This window comes from Aedes aegypti, chromosome 2 (genome assembly GCF_002204515.2).
Source record: "Aedes aegypti strain LVP_AGWG chromosome 2, AaegL5.0 Primary Assembly, whole genome shotgun sequence".
In the NCBI taxonomy this organism is placed as follows: Eukaryota; Metazoa; Arthropoda; class Insecta; order Diptera; family Culicidae; genus Aedes; species Aedes aegypti.
The window spans coordinates 341159906-341177591 of NC_035108.1; the positions used below are offsets into that span (position 1 = coordinate 341159906).

At 37.3% G+C, this 17686-nt stretch overlaps 1 protein-coding gene across 8 annotated transcripts in view; it reads left to right on the forward strand.

The window, feature by feature from the left end:
- Window positions 1-274: 274 nt before the first annotated feature.
- LOC5573102 (MAGUK p55 subfamily member 7) overlaps window positions 275-17686 on the forward strand; it is a 72246-nt gene continuing 54834 nt past the window's right edge. For 2 of the 8 annotated variants that reach the window (XM_021846118.1, XM_021846117.1), the window contains exon 1: window positions 275-813. The gene's annotated coding sequence lies outside the window, so the exon portion shown is untranslated. Of the gene's footprint in view, window positions 814-1102; window positions 1314-1393; window positions 1413-17686 lie in introns of those variants that run through there. The other 6 variants (XM_021846123.1, XM_021846122.1, XM_021846119.1 and 3 more) reach the window with 5 other exon arrangements.

The following is a 17686-nucleotide window of genomic DNA, read 5'->3' on the forward strand; positions in this document are numbered from 1 at the left end:
AAAATGGTCTATTGGCAAAAAAAGCTCTCAGTTAATAAGTGTAGAAATGCTCATGAGAAGCCTACAAGCAAGCTCTGTTTCAGTTGGAACGTAATGTCAGAAAGAAGAAGATCATACCAAAAACATGTCCAAAATTTAATCCAAATCGAAAGAGAGTCGAGCTATACAACTGACCGATTTAACATGGAATTCGTCGCCATGTATAAAAGTGACACACTCCAACACATTTTCACCACACACATTTTTCTCGACTACGACGACGACACCACAAGACTTCACGATTTTTCCCTCGGTCCGATACTCGCATCAGTCACTGACTGACTGCGGATTCGGAATCTCGTGCCGTGTCTGTGTTGATTTTCGTGTCGTTCTTGTGCTCTCCCTTGTACCGAAGTTGGTGGAAAGTGGAAAATAGTGCTTAGGGTGAAGGGAAGGATCATCCACGGAACAGCGAGAAGAAGGCAAAACGCGATAATAAGAACCATTGAGCAATTCTGGTGAAAATGTGCTCCGCGAAGAAAATAAAATAGAAATTCGAGACGGTCGACGATTGACGGCGGTGGTAGTATTGAAGAAAAACGTTTTTCGTTTCGGTTTTACCGTGGTATACCTATAGGCCAAATTAAAAATCCCGTACGCTCAGTGTCAAATATTTTCATCCCGGTCGTCGGGCATCTGTCTAGTGAGTGTCCCATTCCCATGCAAAATACGCACGCAAAAGTGTTGTGTCTCGGTGAAAATTCGTGAATTTCGTGTGAAAATTTGTGTGGATTTCTCGGGGTTATCCCGTTCCTGTGTTCGGCAGAAGATAAGGTGAATTGATTTTTCTTTCGCGAATAAGGAAAACCTCCCAGCTGACTTCCTGGGAGTTGTAAAGTGAATCTATTGGCAGCTTTGGAAATTGGTAATCGGTATACTGCGAAGGACGAGCCCCTGTTCTATGTGTGCATAAGGTGGAAAACTACGCGCTGATAAGAGGGGACAGGTTTATTGATCTGGCATCGTCCTTTGCGTTTTCCCTTTTCATTTGATATTCGTCTACATGTCTAGGACTTTGGTCTCCACATTTTCCGAGTGCGAGTTGAAATACTTCTTTTTTCAGTGGATGGTGTAAGCATAAAAAAGTACTACCATAAAAGGACGAAATAACTTCCCTTTATCGCAGGAAGACGGAAACAGTTTATCATTCCAGCTGATGGCAGACTAGAATCGTCAAGACATGCGAGTGATGCAAAAATGGGTCGCGATAGTTTAAAAATAGAAGATCGATGCAAGTGGTACCTAACGCAGTGTGGAGACAGTGTGTTCCGTAGGTATGACATTTTCTGTTTATCATTTCGGATGGAAACTGGCCATGAAATCCACCAACAAACATGCGCATCGGTAGCTGTCATGGATCCATTGTTTTGAAGGTTTGTTTTCTTGAACCCAAAACAGGAATTTCTTGGGAAGAAGGTGGTTAAACTTTATACAATGCATAATCAAGTTCAATGTTCTAAATATGTCACAAGATCTGTAGATTCTCATTAGATTCGGTAAGAAGAATTTATGGTCAGTCCCTGTCTATGTCAGCAAAATAATAATATTCCTATTCTCAATAACAAATTGCGATCAATTACAATTTACGTTACATTCATATCTTTTATGTAGGTGTTCTGCGTTGAACAACACCATCATCCTAATTTAGTAAACTAAATTAAGCTTTTTTGACATTTTCAGAACGTTTACAATTGAGTTGCAATCACCTGCTTATAAGAGAAAAAAAGCTCTCAATTAACATAACCCAACTAAACCAATATTCATTACAATATTAACCAAAAGAAAATTGCAACGATATTTATCTAAAATTATTGATATTTTTTCGACATTTGTTCCAATGTTTCAATATTGGATATTCTATGTAACTCATTAGAACTATACCAAACAGGAAACATCAGAATCATTTTCTTTTTTTTTATTCCTCTGCAGAGTTTTCTTCATGGTATTACAAAAGCTAGTTCAGATTGTTACAGCATACCAGAAACGACCTGAAAATTTGTTTAAATTTAAAAAAAAAACAACTGTTTGATTTTCTGTTAATAAGTAGATAATGACACTTTATATATTTGCTACATTTGGCTTGAATGCTCTCAATGCAATTTTTTAAGTTCAATTGTTATCTAGCATGATCCCTAAATGCTTAACTTCATCTGACCAATTTATTGGGATCCCTCTCATAGTGTTTGCGTGAAAATTTCAAATGAAGAACTTTTGGTTTATGTACGAATATTTTTAGTGGAGTTTTGGAATTATGGAATATCGTTCAGTTTTGCAATTATGGAGAATACACATCCAAACGTTTTTGGAATCTACTACAGATGACACGCAGGCTTCGACCTTTGGCGGAGATGCCTGTGTAATCCGCAAACAAAGATTTTTGACATCCCTGTTTGAATTGTTTTGCGAATTATTCCATAAACGATGGTTTGCATTAAAGTCACTAATGAAAAAAAATAACATATTGCTAGTCAATTTCCTCAAGTGAGTTTGAAGCATTGAAAAGGTAAAAGAGCAGCTATGGAAGTATAATTATCAAGATGAGTTTCAACAGAAACACCCAATGTTTGAAACAATTTTGCTTCAAATGACGAGAAAAGTTGATATTTTATATGCTTATAAATGATGACAGTAACTCCGCCACACGCTCCATCAAGTCGATCATTACAATAAACAAAAAAGTTTGGATCTCTTTTGAGTTTTGATCCAGGTTTCAAGTTTAAGCAATAACTGTTATATGTATGTTATCAGCTGGTCGAAAATAAAGCTGCTAGTCCATATTGGAAGAGGATCTGAAACATGTACTGAAAAAAAAATGATTTCCTAATAATAAATAGAGATAGATATTTCATATATTTGATGAATTAAACTATACAATATTGGGTGTCGTCATCAAAGCTCCAATATTCTTTAGGTTTGCCATCGTTCGATTGATTTTGATGAGATTTTCAGGAAAAATCAAAAATAAGTTGTATTTTTGATTCATGCATAAAACATTTGAAATACAGGGAATTAGGGCCCAATTTGTTGGGGTACCTAGGGTACTTCAACATAAAAATCAATGAAATATTATTCTTTTTGATAGAATATAGCACCTGTATCAGTTTGGATACTATTGTGAATATTTCGGGAACATGGTCACCGGACATATGTTCCGGTAGAGACCCTCAATGAATACTTCCAGAATATCATGTAGGTACTAATACCTTTCGACGTCTCAAAATTCATGATTTTTCACTCAGCAGTGATCAAAAATCATGTCATCATTTATTTAGAGGATCTGACCGTTTTTGGCGACTCGGTAACAGGTTCCGAATGAACGCCAAATAGCCAATTTTGGAACCTCTTTTGTTGTTGTCGTATGACGGTTTAAATTCCATGTTTTCACACAAAAGTAAATGAGCATCATCTCCACGATGTGCCAGAAACCATTATTAACACAAAAATATGGTCAAGAATTTGGCGCCCACCATTCGAAAGATATTATTAATTTGTAAACCAGCCAAGTAACCATAAGCTTTGTATTAAGCATTCAAAACATGTGATATCAAAGCATCTTCTCTGTAAATATGAAATCATTTCTTCGAGAAAATCGGAAGTTGCAGTGATTTGTGTATTTACTATTATTTCTATGAAGTTCAAATTAGAGTTTATATATATCGCTTTGTTATATCAATGTACATAATTTATAAACAAAAATGTCCATAGAACTGACACTCAGCATTTAAAAGATAGAGTAGTCAAACATCTGTGCAGTTAGTTTGAGAATATGCACAGTTGTATGGCCTATAAAAAAATGCAAAAATCATCATATCATGTTTTATGGTAGTTTTTATAAGAGAAATGTGAACGAAACATAAATTTTATATTTTTTTTTGTATTATTTAATCTGTTTAGACTCAGTTTTTTGCTTTGAACATGGTTTTTATCTGCTACATAGTTTCACCTCACTAGAGAGGAATTGTAAGCATACCTTCAAATTTTATCATGCGGTCATCGAGCTCAATATCTTTGTGATGAAAACTTTTAAAACATCAGCAATGAGGTGAAATCAGGCATTACATATAATCTTATCTTTCGATCATCTGAGTAAGATAGGGATCGAATAAAGAGATATCATCTAAGAGCTCTTTGATCGAATTTATACCAAAATCTCTCGCTCTTTTGATCATCGATAAAATCTTTTCCACTAAGCAAGCATGCGTTGTATTGTTTGTCAAATGCAAAAAATCATGCAGGGGAAACATATCAGATCCAGCGCAAACGGAAAATACTAGTATTAACCAATGGTTAACGAATAACAAGTAAGTAATATCATGTTTATGAATAGTTTTACAATTTATTTTCAATCATTTTTCATTCATTTTAAGATTTTACTACAGCAGGAAATCCAAAATATATGTGCCCTATAAACATGCTCTGGACATATTGGCAACCTAAAACACTTCCTTCGGATCAATCGGTGCAATATACACAGTGTTACAAAAGTATAATTACATATTTGAGGGAACTTCCAGGATGGTTGATAAGCTTAGATGTCCAAGAAACAGCTTGTTCAAGGTTAACAAAACATCAAGAAAAGTTTGAATCGGTTGCTAACATATGCATTGTTCTGGAATATGTGAATTGCTAAAATTGAAATAAATATATTTGTAATCTTTATTATAATTGTGTTTCTTATTCACGGATTGTGTGACGTTTTCAGAATGATGGCGGTTACATTTTATGAAGCATTTATAGATATATCATGACATATTTAAAAACATATGTTTTATATGTTGCATACATCTGAATATACGGGGAAAAAGGCATGAGGCCAAGGGTCATGTTTGTGCCTTTTGTACTCCTCAATGCCAATGGTTTTAGTAGATCGTCATAGGCGCCACATTCCCACATTATAAAACATAATTGTAAAGGGATCAACGTCGGGGTAAATTAAGGTTTGCATTAAAACAAAAACCTCACCTATTTTACGGAGCTGTCAAAACTATTCGGATCATCGATTGTCTCAAAGATGAAAAGATATTATCTATTCAATGCGCTCTTAGATTGAAGATAATATCTTTCTTTGTGGAAAGATGATCTCTGCGCTCAGATGATATTGTAATGCCTGCACCTAGGTATAAGAAATAATCAATGTAATGTTTGGAATGATACTAATAAAGAAATTAAAAAAAAAAAACAAGTGTCAATTCGAGTTTGTGGGGTGACGCCTACAAGACCAAAGGTGCCTTAGCGCTTCAAGAGAAGTCACCCGAGTTGCTGCGATCGATAATCGATGTACTCTTCCCTCATAATTCCTCAAGTCCATGGCCTCCAGCGTCGTATGCGGCAGATAAAGGAAAAGAAGCGGTGAGGGTGACGAACGAAGAGCTGGCTATTGTTTCCACTCAAATTACCTTATTGGATACCAACAATTTGTTTTGAAACAGGCATTTCATCATATCACCAAAGAGCTCAAGATCATCAAGATGGAAAGATGGTATGATTTCAATGCACTCTTGGATTGAGGATAATATCTTTTAACCATACAGAGATGATCTCTTCGATCAGATGAGATTGTAATGCCTGGGTGAAATCCTCCACAAACCTTGTCTCCAGTATTCGCCCATATTAAAATATATAATGGCTTCATTCCTGGATCATTAGAAACTTAAACATATTTTCGAAAAAAAGGGCTCATTCTGAAAAGCCGTGGTTGAACCATTATATAAATGTGGTAAGCGGCTCTGTTTTGCTCAAACCCATTGAGCTAGTATTATCATAAGTTGTCTCTAACTGAAGAAACAATTTTGTTCATAAAAAAACTGGAAATGACTTCCATATTTAGTTTTTATTTAAATTTAACAAAAAAATAAAGGCATATCAAACCCATAAAATGCAAATACCCTCAAAACTATGACCCTCGAAAAATATATTTTTGTGACCATGAAATACACGTTCTCTAAGAACTTCTTCATCCTCCGATATCAAGCAAATCAATATTTTCAACGATAAATTATGATTTTTGAAGGTGGAAAGTTTATCACCAGAATATACGACAATCAGACGTTGTTTCTAACTTTGAGTGAACAAAACCTTTGAACTTCTTTGCTTTATTACATTATTTAAAACCATAAGATGAATATGAAAAAAAAATTCCTAGATAGCGAAGTTTTGCCAGAATATACAACAGTAATAAGAAATTACATTCACTCACAAAAACATACAAAATTACGCTAGTAGATTGAAAATGCACGTTCACACAATTTTCGCATCTTTTATTGGGCCATACTGTACTTATATCTTAATTGCACAGTTAATTAATGATCAAGTTGTAGGCAATTTCCGCCTATGGAATCTTGCTGTTATAAGGATTTGACGTTTTGAAGTTTACATGTACACGAAGAAACACGTGTCAAATGTACAAATTGAAATTGAAACTGCGAAAAGAAACCACGTGCTTCGGTGGGGATCGAACCCACGACTAGGGTTGTCGCAAATTAATCGATTATTTCGATTAATCGATTAATTGACTCACTAATCGATTAATTTTTCATCGATACCTGGCTCACTCAATAATCGAGATAATCGATTAATTGATATCGATTATTTGACAATTTTCCAAAATAAAATGTCCAATTCAAACTACGGTGATGTTTTCCTGTTAAACACTGTGATGTGTTGGCTGGGTTCGAAAATGTATCGCACAGGCAATCATAAAACCACGAATAGGGGAAGTGGGACAGTTTGGCCACCTTAAGGAAAAGTCAATAAAAGTGCTGAAAATATTATGAATTTTTCGAATGTTTGCATGATTTCTAACAATTTTTAGAAGAATACACTAGATCCGCATGATTTCTTTTGTCTTATAAAGTTCATGGATAAATGATTAATTTTTCAAAATTTGTCATTTTTCGAGTCGATGTTTTACTGATGCGGTGATATGAGTATCCCATTTTTGATTGCAAAATAAACTCATATAAGGTACCCGGGGCAAGTGGGACATAAAAAAACGATAGTTCAAACAAATTGTTCGGAATAATTTTCAAATGTCAATATTTTGCAAATCCAACAACACGGTCACATTTTGGCAACATATTTTGTGAATTATGAATTGTGAAAACCTTAGAAGAAAGATGTACAATGAGCCATTAGACGCAGTTGCCTCGCTAAACGGGGCAAGTGGGACACATCCAGTGTCTGCGTAAAACCACATCAGTAAGCAATAATAGGATTGAAAAATCATAGATATTTTATTTTGAGTACATATTTGATGTACTGAAGGGATCAACCATAAAATACGTAACGTTTTAGGAAGAAACCCTACATTTAATAATATGTCACATCGCATTTAATTTTAACTGAAAATTTCTCACAAAAATCGTAAAGAGGTATACAACATGTTCAAAATATATCATTTATAAGTTATCAATCAAAAAGCAGCAAGTAAACTTTCAATAATTGACGAATTTTTGAATATGTTCTGTTATTATTGTAATGCATGGCGGAAAACCACTCAATGGGATGGAATTGTTTTCTACAACTACTGAATTTGGTAGAAATAGGAACTAAAGTTCAATAAAAATAGAAAAGTAATCGTTCTTAAGATGTGTTTTAAATTTTATTTCCATCTTCGCTCAATTTTGAATTCGTATTTAAAATATAAGAATAAAAAAATGTTCAGCAAAATTTGGCATTTTGTCTCTTTTTTAAGCAATTACGTAATATAAGATTGTTTTTTTTTATAAAAATCATTCGTTTGAATGTTTTAATGCTACTCTCTAAGAAAATGTTTGAAACGTGTAGAAAAAGTTCTAATTCTGGTGCTTGTTTTGATAGGTCCCACTTACCCCGGGTATTAAAATATATTGGGGTAAGTTAGACCATATACATTTTCTTATGAAATAAAAACAAAATACCTGTTTATCGTAAGCGGCTTGTAATAATACTTAAAGTTGTAACTTACTGATGGTAGTTCGATTTATAATACAATTATTTTCTGCGAGCCAATGCAGAACGTGAAACGTGTCACAATTTATCATGCAAGTTGAAAATGGCGCTGAGCTGACAACTGTTGCAAGGAACACATGGTAATATAAATAACAATGTTACTTACTTATTTGGCTTTACATCAATTATCTTGATAAAGCCTCGCCAACAATATTTCGCCAATTCCCTCGGTTCATGGCCGCTTCTCTCCATCCTCGACTGTGACCCACGCTCTCCAGGTCCTGGTGTACCTGATCAATCCACCTAGCTCGCTGCGCCCCACGCCTTCTTGTTCCGACCGGATTCGTGGCGAACACCATCTTTACAGGGTTGTTGTCCGGCATTCTTGCAACATGCCCTGCCCAGCGTATCCTTCCAGCTTTAGCTACCTTCACGATACTGGGTTCGCCGTAGAGTTGAGCGAGCTCGTGGTTCATCCTTCGCCGCCACACGCCGTTCTCCTGCACGCCGCCGAAGATCGTCCTTAGCACTCGGCGTTCGAAAACCCCAAGAGCTTGCAAGTCCTCCTCGAGCATAGTCCACGCCTCATGCCCATAGAGGACTACCGGTCTTATGAGCGTTTTGTACATCGTGCATTTGGTGCGGGGGTGAATCTTTCTTGACCGCAGTTTTTTCTGGAGCCCATAGTAGGCACGACTTCCGCTGATGATGCGCCTTCGTATTTCCCGACTAACATTGTTGTCAGCCGTCAACAAGGATCCGAGGTAGACGAACTCGTCCACCACCTCGAAGGTATCCCCGTCTATCGTAACACTGCTTCCTAGGCGGGTCCTGTCGCGCTCAGTTCCGCCAACCAGCATGTACTTTGTTTTCGACGCATTCACCATTAGCCCGACTCTTGTTGCTTCGCGTTTCAGGCGGGTGAACAAATCTGCCACCGTTTCAGATTTTCTCCCAATAATATCCATGTCGTCCGCGAAGCAAACAAATTGTCCGGATCTCGTGAAAATCGTGCCTCGACTGTTAAGTCCGGCTCTCCGCATGACACCTTCAAGCGCAATATTGAACAACAGGCACGAAAGTCCATCGCCCTGTCGTAGTCCCCGCCGAGACTCGAACGAACTGGAGTGTTCGCCCGAGATCTTCACGCAGTTTTGCACACCGTCCATCGTTGCTCTGATCAATCTTGTGAGCTTCCCGGGAAAGCTGTTCTCGTCCATGATTTTCCATAGCTCTATGCGGTCGATACTATCGTATGCCGCCTTGAAATCGATGAACAAATGGTGCGTAGGGACCTGGTACTCACGGCATTTCTGGAGGATTTGCCGCACGGAAAAGATCTGGTCCGTTGTCGAGCGGCCGTCGATGAAACCTGCTTGATAACTTCCCACGAACTCGTTTGCTATAGGTGATAGACGACGGAAGAGAATCTGGGATAGCACTTTATAGGCGGCGTTTAGGATGGTGATTGCACGATAATTTTCACACTCCAGTTTGTCGCCCTTTTTGTAGATAGGGCATATAACGCCTTGCTTCCACTCCTCCGGTAGCTGTTCCGTTTCCCAGATTCTGACTATCAGCCGATGCAGACAAGCGGCCAACCTGTCCGGGCCCATCTTGATGAGTTCGGCTCCGATACCATCCTTGCCAGCGGCTTTGTTGTTCTTGAGCTGTTGAATGGCATCCTTAACTTCCCCCATCGTGGGAGCTGGTTGATTTCCGCTATCCGCTGTGCTGACGTAGCCATCGCCTTCGCTGTCCTGACCTTCTGTGCCTGTGTTCTCTGCGCCATTCAGGTGTTCATCGTAGTGCTGCTTCCACCTTTCGATCACCTCGCGTCCGTCCGTCAAGATGCTCCCATCCTTATCCCGGCACATCTCAGCTCGCGGCACGAAGCCTTTGCGGGATGTGTTGAGCTTCTGATAGAACTTCCGCGTTTCTTGAGAACGGTACAGCAACTCCATCTCTTGGCATTCCACCTCTTCCAGGCGGCGCTTTTTGTCCCGGAATAGGCGGGTTTGCTGTTTCCGCTTCAGTCTGTATCGTTCCACGTTTTGCCGCGTACCATGCTGCAGCATTGCAGCCCGCGCTGCATTCTTCTCCTCTAAAACCTCTTGGCACTCCTCGTCGAACCAATCGTTTCTTGAGCTCCGTTCCACATATCCGACAACGCTTTCGGCAGCGTCGTTAATGGCTGCTTTGACTGTCCTCCAGCAGTCCTCAAGAGGGGCCCTATCGAGCTCGCCCTCATCCGGCAACGCTGCCTCAAGATGCTGCGCGTACGCATTGGCGACATCCGGTTGTTTCAGCCGCTCGAGATTGTACCGGGGCGGGCGTCGGTACCGTACATTGTTGATGACGGATAGTTTTGGGCGCAGTTTCACCATCACCAGGTAGTGGTCGGAGTCAATGTTGGCGCCACGATAGGTTCTGACGTCGGTTATGTCGGAGAAGTGCCGTCCATCGATCAAAACGTGGTCGATTTGCGATTCTGTCTGCTGAGGTGATCTCCAGGTGTACCGATACGGGAGGCTGTGCTGGAAATAGGTGCTACGAATGGCCATGTTCTTGGAGGCGGCAAAATCTATCAGTCGTAGGCCGTTCTCGTTCGTCAGCCGGTGGGCGCTGAACTTTCCAATCGCCGGTCTGAACTCCTCCTCCTGGCCAACCTGAGCATTCAAATCTCCTATGATGATCTTGACGTCGTGGCTTGGGCAGCGGTCGTACTCGCGTTCGAGCTGCGCGTAAAATGCGTCCTTGTCATCATCAGTGCTTCCGGAGTAACAATGTTGTTTGTACTAAATACATTCCTCATCATCGTATCTTCAACTTTCAAGAAGAATACCCCCTTGAAAAACGTTTCCTAAACGAGCTATGACGGAAGGTCCCACTTACCCCGTATTCTCACTTGCTCTAAAAATTCAATTATTTTGTTACTACACTTGAAAGTTATTAGTAATTATGAACACTCCGAGCAAGAAGATATAATTTGTTAAGAACATTAAAACAGTCAAACACCATCATTTTGAAATGATGACATTTAAAAGAGCCATTCAGGGCAATATGGGCAGTTTTTTCGAACATCATTTATTTCTTATTCTTTGAGTTTTGAACACGGATTTATAACATGTCTATTGCTTCATATCTTCTAATTTCTCCAGAATTTTTAACAAATATTGCATGAAACATTTCCAGAGAGTAGTGTGTGGTCTTCCGATTCTATAGCATGCTCTTGCAGGGCGAGCGACGAAATCAAGACCAATTGTTTTCGGTCCGCGTGGCGCGAGTGCGAAAAAAGATTCGCGTTTCTCAGTAAGTATGTATGCTTCATTCTTCTTCTTCTTTCTGGCCTTACGTCCCCACTGGGACAGAGCCTGCTTCTCAGCTTAGTGTTCTTATGAGCACTTCCACAGTTATTGAGAGCTTACTGTGCCAATGACCATTTTTGCATGCGTATATCGTGTGGCAGGTACGAAGATACGTTATGCCCTGAGAAGTCGAGAAAATTTCCAACCCGAAAAGATTCTCGTCCGGTGGGATTCGAACCGACGACCCTCAGCTTGGTCTTGCTGAATAGCTGCGTGTTTACCGCTACGGCTATCTGGGCCCCTATGTATGCTTCATATAAAGCTGAAAATTATGGCTGCTCAATCATGGATGAAGAATCAATTGGTGAGCTCGTTTCATGCTTTTTTTTAATCTATAAAATATATATGACCGCACATTTAATCGCTACAACGGTGGGACATATATATGATTATTCAACAAACTATGAATGGTTCGTCACTGTAAGTGTCGGCATAAACTCTAATTCATGTTTTTTTTTTTGTTTTTTTTTCCCTTGCCATTTACCTTTATTTAAAAAAAAACATTGAATGGTTCGGTCTGTTTGTCTGTGCTAGAAGTGTAGACTTGCAAAACACTTTGAATGGTTCGCCACTGTAAGTGTCGGCATAAGAATATTATGTGATGATCCAGCCAATCGATTTTTAGTTTTTCAATTTGAGTAAAATATTGTTACACATGCTTTCGTCATAACAGCTGTAGGAATGTTGCTTTCAGCTATTTGTTCAACAAACTTTGAATGGTTCGTCACTTCAAGTAACGACATTATTTACTCCTATTTGGAAATTTTCCATGTCAATTGAAAATATTATATTCCTAAGCATGTTTAAATCTCACAAATAATCGTTTATCATGGTCTAATCGCTTATCAAAGTGAATCCTGTGACCCAACGATCCTCTCCATTAACAACCATCCCTCCCAGTAACCTTTGTGGAGATGCAGAGGCAAACACGATCTCCAAATAGCAAAGGTTACACACTAACATTCCTTTATTCAATCCCACCTGACTGCAAGGACGTGGCCGGCGCCGTTATTGACTATGTATAAATAGAGGCATTGAATTATGCACACTGAAGAAGATTATGGCCAATCCCAGCCGAATTTCTAGTTGATTCTTTGTGCATCTTCACTGACTTTGGTCAATCACGGAATAGCAACCATTGATATGTGTAGTCAGTCTAAGCTAAGCTAATATTGCAAGAAAAATTTCCAGAGTGATTCTCCCGTCAATTTATCCAGGAATTAAGATTTATAAACTTGTATGGATTTTTCCACAGATAAATCCAAAAATTGCTCCAGGAATCACACTGCGAAGATTTTTTCATAGAGATTTCTATGCATATTTATAGCTGTGTAATCGATGTCTCTAGAAATTCAACATGAAGCTCAAATATAAAATTCCTTCATAATTTTCAGGGATTGCATCAAAAATTCCTTCATAGATTTCTTCCTAAATTTATTCGGTCCAGGCATTTCTTCAAAGGATTCTTGGAATTTATACAGGAAGTTGGTAGAAATTGTATCGAATTTCATTTCAAGGCCCCTCCAGGCATTTTCCAAAAAAAAAAAGAAAAAAATACTGTCGAATTGATCTCTAGCGATTCCTAAAAACATTCCTAAATATTTCTCTATCACTTCCATCTAGGATTCCTATGGAACGCACTACAAGAAAACCCTCATGAAACCGTACACGACGTTCTCTATGTGCACCTGAAGTATTTGCCCCAAGTATCCTTACATAAAATCATCTAAGAATTCCACCAGGAGTCGTCTACAGATTCCTCCTGATTTTTTCTAGGAATTGTTCAAGGGATTCCCCCAAAACATCCTATTAGGATTCCTGCGAGAATTCCTCCAGAAATTCCTCCAGACGTTACAAAGAGATTTATTCTACGATTTTAACCAGGTTATCTAATAAAAACTTTTCCTCAGATTTTTTGGAGAAATTTTTGGAGTGTTTCCTGAAAGAATTCCAGGAAACATTCTGGAAGATTTTTTTGAAGAAAACCCAGAAGAAATAACTGGAGAAATTCCGAAGGGAAACAAAACTGTCAATTCCAGGAGGAGTTTTCAGATGTTTCAATGTAATGGATGAGTTTTTAAGGCATTCTTCAAAGAATTTCAGGAATAATACTTGTTGTTTTACTAAAGAAACCCTGGAAGGAATTCCAGGATGAATTTATTGAGGAATTATTGGTAGATTTCATGGAAATTTTGTAAGAACAAAGAAGGGATTCCTGAAATAAAAAACATAAGGAAATTATAGCCGAGTTTAGGAGAAATGACTGTAAAACAGGAAAATTCCCTTGAAAAAAATCTAGAACAATTCCTAGAATAAGGCGTAGGGGAATCAATGGATAAATTTATAAAAGAAAATCCTAGGAATTTCTTGAAAGAATACTTCAAGTAACTCAAAGAGATTTTTTTTTAAACTTTTGAAGAAATTCCTGAAGGAACTCTTGATCGAACCACAAGAAAATGTTTTTGAGGAGCCAAATGATATTTTTTGATACAATGGTAGGAGAAAGCCCTGAACAAATTTCTAAAAGAATTCTTGAAGGAATCCCTAGAGGAATTTAAAAAAATATACTTGCAGCCATATCTGAAGAAATTTCAGAAAGAGACCCATAAGCAATTTCTGAAAGTTCTACTAGAGCCATTTATAAAGGAATCCTTGGATTAATTATTTAAATACTTGCAGGATTTTTTAGAGGAATTCCAAAAGAAATTCATAGTAAAATCCGAAGAAGAAAAACTGTAGCAACTAAAAAGAAACGACTCGAATAATTCCAAGCATAGGGGGAGATCCCCCAGTGCCGGACAGCACCCAATACCGGACAAAGTCGAAACATTGAGTAATCATGGTCTAATGGTGTATGAGTAGAAAAGAAAGCTTTTATGTAGACGTATGTTTGCGTAGAATAACACATCCTTGAAATATGCATGCCTTTTTAAAAAAGTAGGAAAGTTTAAAAATCTTTAAAAAAATTGACGTATTTTCTTAATTTTGGGCCTACTGAAGAAATACTTTGGATCACATAAGCATGATCGAATATAATCCTAATTTGATAGTATGAATGTATTTTGTACCAAAATTGAACTAAATATGGATAAATTACAATTTTCGTTAAGCACCTCCTGTCCCTCAGATTCGAACAGCTTGATTTGTTATATGATATCTTTGTAATTATTGCGTCAATGTCTCACAATACATTCATTTTTCATGGGTTCCGTCGATTATGGTATCAAACATGCAATAAAATTTAAAAGAATGAACATTTAGAACAACATCGTAAAATGTTCTATTTTTCATCATATATGGAAGAGGTTTTTGATTCCGTGTGTCTTCCGAAATGTCAGATAGGAACAACCTCAGTGTTAAAACTAAAATCCCTGTGATGTTTTAATTGACTAAGAACCCATACGAAGCGTCGCACGCAGGAAAACATTTAAAATTTGTTATGCATAACAAAAAAATACTCAAAAACTGTGTTTACAAATGTCATGTTAAGGTCGCCTCGTACCATTCTATGTTACTATTTACCGTGCGTCTAGTTTTCGTCATTAACATTTTCTCTAGAGCTTACCCCCAGATTTATTTCGACAAAACATCCAATAATTTCCAAGTCCAGTCTAGTACACCTCTCCAGCTCGGCCTTACAGTTGAAGTGGAAATACGCGTATCTGTCAAATGGTACAAACGCTAGTGGAATTAAATGGTATAGTACTAAATTCAGTTTTTCATATACTAATAATTTCTGAAAAACATCCTTTTCTCTGGTGACATACTTAGAAAAATAACTGGGAAATTTTATTTATATTTAGATGATTCATGATTCATGATTCATAGTGCAAATCATGACATAATGCATACAGTAATACGAAAAGTAACATTTATGGTAATGTCACGAGAAATGCAAAGAAACCTTCAAAATACTCTTAAAAAAATTCCTGGTCAGATTTTATGATAAATCGATCTCTTCTTCTTTTTCTTCTTCTTCTTCTTCGATCTGATATCCCCTATTTCCTGTTTAGTATCTCTTTGTTTTCTTAACTTTTGTATGGTTTCTTATTGTTTTTTTTCTAGTGTCAGTTTGGTGTCTTTTTTCAGGAAAGAACTAAAAAGTGCCAGTCCTATACTGCCCATAACTGCATATTCATTACATTCGACAAAAGTAGGCATTGAATAAATGGAACACCAAGTGTGAATTTTATGGTAGAATTTAGAAAGGTAAATTTCTAAAAATTATTATGAACTCAAAACTGCTTATTTGAGATTGACATTTTCTACAGACAATATTGAATATTGGGAGAATAGTCAGAAAATCATTGCTACAACATTACGAGGCTCATGTGCAATCTCAATGTGACTGCTGTGCGGTTACAATTGGGAATGTGACAAAACAAATTGGTATTTTATTTTTCCAATTTTCTAGAACATTACAGATTGCAGTAAGTTGATCGAAAGTGTTTATCGTTTGATGAATCTCCACGGTATTAACTCGAAATTGTTAATAATGTCGAATGCGACAAAAATTTCAGAAGGTAGAAAACTCTGAAGTAACCTAAACAGAGCTAACCTGAGAAAACTGAATAATGATATTAAGATATTAGATAGTAACAATTTTTGCAAAATGAATTAAAAGTTCGTTCATTTCAAAATATCCCGAGAATTTTGTAACAATTCCGTAAACATTTTTCATGGTTCTGATAAATACGAATTGTTTTACAAATTCTTTAAGTTATTCCCTACAATTTACCATGAATCAAAATATCACAAATTTCAATGGAAGTTCGATCCAATCATTCTCCAGGAATATGGGAAGCAAAACAGAATTTTTTTACAAAGCTCGTTCATGTTCATGTCAATTTTCTGCAAAGCTCGTTCTGCATAAATTGGGAGCAATTTTCAAAACTGTTTTTCAATTAAATTTCGGGCAAGTTGAAACGGCTGGGGTTACATGAAATGTAAAATTTCGCAATAATTTAAAATTTAAAATATTGTGCTAACAAATGAAACCAACTTCAAGGAACAAAAATCCAGCTAACACTTATTGCCATTATGTTTAAAACTTAGTATTTCATTTTGCCCCACCCGGTTTAGCTTACTCCGGTGTACCTTATAGCAGTAAGAACTCATATTTACAGAAAAAATGTCGATTAATTCGATTAATCGAAAAATACTAGTCGATTAATCGTTGTCGATAATCGGCATTCTTGGACTGTAATCGATTACCCACTAATCGATTAATTGAGATTTTGCGACAACCCTACCCACGACTCCCAATTCGCTAGATGGGCGCTTCAACCTACAAGTTGCGGAGCATCTTGAGAGACCCCTTAAGCTTTATCTTAAGACAACATAACTAGAGTACTTTAATGTTTTGGAAAGCAAATATTGAATATTATTAATTAGCACGTTCAATGTTTTTACCATTACTGAATCCATAAAACTCTTATCAATATGCAAATCAATGCGATATAAAAGCGTGATTGATCACCTGCTGTTGCTTCTCCGTTACTACAAGAGCAACAGTACTTGCGCAAGGTGCGCAAGGAATCAACGGATGCTACTTAGGATTAGTTGCTCCACCCTCAGTGTGTAGCTAATGGAATTCTTATTCCTTGTAGTTCCCTTGACTTCCGTGGTCATAGAGTATAATCGTACCTGCCACACAATATACTAATGCAATAATGGCAACTTAGGCATACGAAGCTCTCAGTTAATAACTGTGGAAGTGCTCATAAGAACACTAAGCTGAGTAGCCGGCTCTGTCCCAGTGGAAACGTTAATGCCAAGAAGAAGAAGAAGGTAATGGTAAATATACAAATCACTGTGACTTCTGATTATCTCGAAGAAATGATTTCAAATTTACAGAGAAGATGCTTTAATATCACATGTTTTGAATGCTTAATGCAAAGCTGATGATTACTTGGCTGGTTTACAAATTAATAATAATGCACCGTTGGGTAATATTTTGAAGCATGTGAATATTCCTTCCAAAATAACTCAAAACCTTCAAATCATGATAACTTTCGATTTCCTCGTTAAAATATTTTCAAATTCACGGAGAAGATGCTTGAATACAACATTTTGCGAATGGTGGGCGCTGAATTCTTAGACATTTTTTTTTGGCGTTAATAACGGTTTGTGACACAACGTGTCTCATATCCTTCATCTCCCTTTTGGCGTTACATCCCAACCAGATCAGCGCATGTATCTCAGTTTACTATTCCGTGATCAGGGTTACTTTAAAAATAACGGACCATTTTTTGTATTTACATGCCATAGTCTCCAAACTAAAACAAGTGATGTATTCTATAAAATAGATAAATTTACAATGATTAAAAAAAAGCAGAAATGTTTGCTTT